This window comes from Pteropus medius, unplaced genomic scaffold (genome assembly GCF_902729225.1).
Source record: "Pteropus medius unplaced genomic scaffold, Ma_sr-lr_union100, whole genome shotgun sequence".
Lineage (NCBI taxonomy): Eukaryota > Metazoa > Chordata > Mammalia > Chiroptera > Pteropodidae > Pteropus > Pteropus medius.
This window is the reverse complement of record NW_024342647.1, coordinates 53,495-59,494: the sequence shown is the minus strand read 5'-3', so window position 1 is coordinate 59,494 and position 6,000 is coordinate 53,495.

Sequence of the window (6,000 nt, the reverse complement as noted above, 5' to 3'; positions counted from 1 at the left end):
TCCCTGAGTCTCTGTTTGTTTGTCCTGTTCATTTGTTGCTTTTAGGTTTATATCCCACATATCAGTGATATCATGTGATTTTCAACTTTTTCTGTCTAGGTTATTTCGCTTAGCATGATTATCTCAAGGTCCATCCATGTTGTCGTGAATGGCAGTATTTCATCTCTTCTTATGACTGAGTAATATTCCATTGTATATATGTACCACAGCTTCTTTAGCCAATCATCTATCGTAGGACACTTCAGTTGCTTCCATGTCCTGGCCACTGTGAATAATAGTGCTTCAACTTTAAAATGACTCATAGGAGCTCTGAACTGGAGAAATCTCAGAAATCATGTAGTCCAACCCCCTCATTTTAAAGAGGGGGGAAATCGAGGCCTTGTGGAAAGAAGTTTTTTATTGTGAGAACAAGGACCGGAACCCAGGCCTCTCAGCTTCTCCCCGAAGAGAGAAAATGCTCTGCCTGTTAGGGAGGTGATACTTCAGGAAGTCTAAGAAAATGGTTTCCGGTCCACTTCCTAGGTAAGGGGTCCTGTCCTTATCAAGTGAGTGGTCTAGGGCAAGCTACTGAACCCCTCTGTGGCAGTTTCTCCATCCGTGAAGTGGGGGTCATGGGAGCGCCTCTCCTGCAGAGTTGTTGGGAGGACTCAGTGAACTAAAGCATGTAAAAACACAACACCTGGCAGGTGGGGAGCGCCCCTCCCCCCAAAGTTAGCTATTTATGCTATGAAGCGGAGAAAAACATTTTGATGAAGTAAGTACCCAGTCATGGTTAAATCTTGGACGTCTGCCTGGTCTGCACTTAGGTTAACCAAACATGCGAAGACCGGAGGCTTAGTCATAATGGCCACCCATTCCTTTCTGTACACATAGATAGCCCCCGACTTCACTGGACTAATTTTGACAATCACATGTGGGCAAAACTTTCCTTATTCACCGCTATCTTATCGAAACATTCAAAGTGATTTTTGACAAGGTTTGATTCATGGACACTTAGGAACTCACTGTTCTCGGTCGGCGGGCAGGAAGGGAGGCAGACCTGAGAGGTGCGGATGGTGAACGTGGAATATTTAGTCCCGGTTACGTCCTACCTCCAGATGGTTTCTCTCCACTGCAGTCTCTCAGTCTCGGAGGAAACCAAGGAGAACGAGGAAGGCAGCACGCATACTCACTGGGGTCACAGGTCCCCAACACTTTCAAATTCCTTTCTCATTGACCCATCTGGTCCCATGCCCCATCCTGACTCCTCGTTTTAGAAGACAAAGTTATCCAGAGTCACCAAGCTGAGGATGTCTGTGTCCCGAGACGTCTCCCAGCCCGTAAAGCTTTACCCTTCCTTCATCGGGCCTCCCTGGGCCTCCCTGGGCCTCCTCACTTGCCATTTAGGAGATGCTCTACCAATTCTGGCTCTGTATTCTGAGACAAATATCTATCGTGGATTTTTTTATGAAGAAGTTATTGTGCAATGCAAAGAGTGCTCTGAGAGAACAGGGTATTCTCTCTCCTTGCTGTTCCCTCAGGGAACTCTGCTCTGTGTCTTCTCCAAGGTTAGAAAGCAAAGCACGGCTTAAGGGGGTGAAGAATGTTAGGTCCCTCCTACTTGGTATTGAGAATATTCCCAGAACCTCCTTGCGTTCATGGTCACGTCTCACAGGTGTGACTCTGCTTCCCCATTACGAGGTAACTAACGGTGGAGAAATAATGGTGGGTATTTTGGAAGAAGGGGATGTCAATAGAGGTGAATTGGTATTATTTTTTGTGGTGTGGATGGGACAGATTAGTACGGGGGACAACAGTTTTCAGGCAATGGAAAGGTGTGGTTTGTGGTGTCTAGAGACAGTGATGAAGGTAGATTAGAGTTTTATCTTGGTTTATGAGGTAGTATCGGTTTCTTTGGGTTCAAGGAATGCTGACATCAGGGGTTCCTTAGCATTGGATTTTCAGTGTGGAGTCAGAACAATGTTTTGCATGGTTTATCCATTGGGGAAGCTCTTAGAATTGTTCCAGTTTCAGCTGCAATACTGGTCCAGCAGCTCCCTCAAGTTCCTGGCCTCTGTTAGCTGATATAGAGTCATCTGTCCTCCAGGGAGCACCTCTGGCTCCTGGGTCGAAGAGGAGAATGTGGGCCTCGCTCGTATGATGCTGAGAATCCTCAAGAATTTCTGTACATTTCAAAGGAGGTGGGAGCACATCCGGGAGAGAGACCAGACTTTCTGTTAACCTATGTTATATTCCTGAAAGTTACAGTGATAAAAACACCTGCTGTTTAGGAGATGTTCTACCAATTCTGGCTCTGTATTCCGAGACAAATATCTATCGTGGATTTTTTTATGAAGAAGTTATTGTGCAATGCAAAGAAAAGCCTTCTCAGCAGCATCCTTAGAGGAGACATAGCAAATTCTCCTAAAGGTCCTCAGTGGAGGCCTAGGGGGCATCCTGCCAAGATCCAGTTTGGTCTAAGTGATCCAAGAGGGCTCGTAATGTATGCAGGTAGGCAGCTCTCTGATGGTCTGGGCTCACCTCAATGTTAGTCTTTATGTAGGATGGTGATTTTTCATGTAGAGATACCCCTGATTCTCCTAGAGTGTCATTTAAGCCCATTGTCAGATGGGCTACAGGGTACTATGCACCCTCTGACATGGCATGCACTTTTTATACATATGTAAAAATGTGCTTTTTTTTTTTTCTTCTGGGGGGTGATAGACATTGTTTTAACCGTAATTTTACCCTGGAACTTTCCTTTTGTAGCTCTGTTTTTGAATTTAAAAGTAGAACATGCTCATTGTAAATTATTCAAATAATTCGATGTTTAGTAAAAGTGAAAGTCTCCCCTCCCTATCCTGGTAGAACTCTTTCATTTACGCACAGATAAGTGCATACTTATGGCACAAACGAAGCCATGCTATTTGTATGGTTACAACTTCTCCTTATTTAATATTATATCAGTGCATATAGACAATGCTGACATTAAAATTATTTAACTGGAATACTACTATAGATTTATAAATAAAAATATATATGTCCATTTAGTGTCTAACTCAACTAAACTATATACCTCAGAGGTCAGTAAACGATGACCTGCTGGCCAAATCAGGTCTGCCACCTGGTTTTGTAATTAAGTTTTTTTTATTGGAACACAACACATTCATTCACTTATGTATTGTGTGTGACCGTGTTTGTTCTACGATGGCAAAGCTAAGTAGTTGTGACAGAGACCATATGGCCTGCAAAGCATTTACTATCTGGCCCTTTACAGATAAAGTTTCCTAAACCCTGATGAATATTATAGCATTGCTTAACAAATCATTACAAGCTGAAGGGCAAATAGTTTGTCCAATTATTTTAATAATTTCCAAATAATTTGTTGATTTAAAGACTTTATTGAAGTGCGATGCACATGCAGAAAGTTACGAGATATTTGAATGCAAGTTACAAGATATTCGAATGATCACAAAATGAAAACACTACTGACTCTTAGCTGCTCCTCAGAAGCCTCTCCCCTCCATACCCGCTATGATCACTACCCTCCCCTCCTCCCTCTCTCCTCACTTCTAACACTGTAGATTAGGATTTTCTATTTTTTTTTGATATTTACATAAATGAAATCATATCACATGCTGTCTTTTATGCCTGATCTCTTTCGTTCAAAATTATATTTCAGAGACTATAGTAGAGATTTTTGGTTTTTTTCCCTCTTTTCAGAGATTTTTTGCTATGTGTAGCTGTAGCTAGTCCATTTTCATAGCTTTATAATATTCTCCTGCATTGCTTATCTCAATTTAATTAAAGATTTTATTGTGAATGGACATTTGGATTGTTTTTGGTCTTCACCTCTTCTGACTAATGCTGCTATAAATGCCCTTGTCAATGTTTGGAACACACACACCTCTCCGTTGGGCACGTACCAGGGTCATAGGGTACGCATACATTCACTTGACAGTGCCAAACTGTGCTTCCAACATGCTTATTGCAATTTATTTCCCATCGATAGCAAATGACTTCTAGTGCTTTCTTCAAAGACAAGTGTGGTTTTTATATTCCACTTCTCTGAGAAGTAATGAGATTGATCCCCTTTTTGTTTGTTTTCTGGCTATTTGCAAATCCTCTCGTGAAGTACCTGTTCAAGTCTCTTGTCCACTTTCCCATTGGATGGCCTATCCTTTTCTTATTGGTTTGAAGTTTTAAAAATATATATATTATGGATAAAATATATCCATAACCCTGTTGTAGTCATATGTAATACAAATAATTTCTTCCATTCTGTGGCTTGCCTTTTCATTTTTCTCGGTGGTATCTTTTGATGAATCAAAGTTCTCAATTTTAATGTGGAGTAATTTATCTTTTCCCCCTCTTTGTGGTCACTCCATTTTGTATTATATTTAAGACATATTTTCTTATTTCAAGGTCATAAAGATATTCTTTTATGATATTTTCTAGAATATATATTGTTTAGACAAGTAGGTCTACAAGTATGAATTACTTACTTTGCATAATGTGAGGTAGGGATTTTCCTCCCTACATAGATATGCAAGTAAGCCAGAACCATTTCTCAGAGAGATATCCTCTTATAATTGCTAGGGTCTGTTTGGGGTGTCTCTATTTATTCCTTTGTTCTATTTGACTACTTGAGTCAGTATCACTCTAACTTAATATAGCTGTCTTGTTATAACGAGCCTTGATATCTTGTAGAATAAATTTTCCATCTTGTTCTTTTTAAGTTAGCTTTGGCTTAAATATCAGTAAATACCATGCTTACTAGTAACTTCTTGCTATAGTTTAGGCTGGCCACAGTGTTCCCCCAAGTGAATCTCCTCTTCCTGGAGCCTGTAGCATAAATGGCTATGGTTGTTTAAATACATCAGATACTATCACTATCAATGCAGCAATGTGTTCTCTTCCAGAGTCATTGGCAAGCAAGATGCTGAGTCAGTTTAGCAAATGCATGTTCCATTCAAATATGACTTCATCATATTTCTAGGTTAAATGCCAAGTTTAGCCAGTTTCCTGGAAGATGACTCCCTCTAGTGGCCATTTAGATTATAGTGGTGATTCTCCAGGAAAGTACTTTCTCTTTGACTTAACACACCGAATCAAGCTCCCAGCTCCCCAGGTCCCTCATAATCCTCTGGGCCAATGTCATGTGATCACAGGTATCATTCCCATTGAGTATTTGTGGCGAAAGCCTAATTCAAGTACTCTACGTGCACCAAAAAGATATTGTGTCCTCAAGAAATTACCAGATGAGCATAGTCACTTGGCAGGTGCAGTTCAGGTCAATTGTCCCAAAGGCTTCCCATAATCTTTTCTTTTTTTGAAAGTTCCAGAATGAAATCATCATTGATATGTCATCATTGATATGTGACAACCATGCCACACCAATATCCCCTTCTTGGACATCACTGTGATTCCATGAATGCCTGCCAGCATAGTTTTCCATCCAAATTCATTTCTGTTGTAGTCAAAAGAGCAAATTCTATATTCCAACATACTGTGCAGACAACAACAATGTGTCTCCCTCATAGCCAGGTACTTGCTTTAACTAGGGTGTGGTCCTGGTTTACAGACACGTAATGTAGCAATTGTTAGCTGACAGTCACAGTATGCCCAGCGAGGTTCAAAGGCCAGAACCCTTTCAGGGCTGCAGAGAAGCAGCATAAATATAACAGATAAATATAACAACAAAATGTGACTAAAATGATAATCCCAGCTACTATTATCTGGGCAGATCATCAAGGAACTCTGATGAAGGCTCCAAATTGTATGCATAAATCCTCAAGAAATTGTACTATGGCTTGAGTTCAATTCTCCTTCTCAGGAAAAATGAAACCCAGGGCATCTCGTATTGGCCATTACTCAGCACCACATATGAGAGAGACAGCTAAGAATATTAATCTCTTGCACTGAGGTAGTTTCTTAAGAATGACAACTCCCTTTTCTACCATTATTTCCCATTTGTGATCTCTTTTCAACTGCCCTAGTTCTTCCTCTTTTTGCAATTAC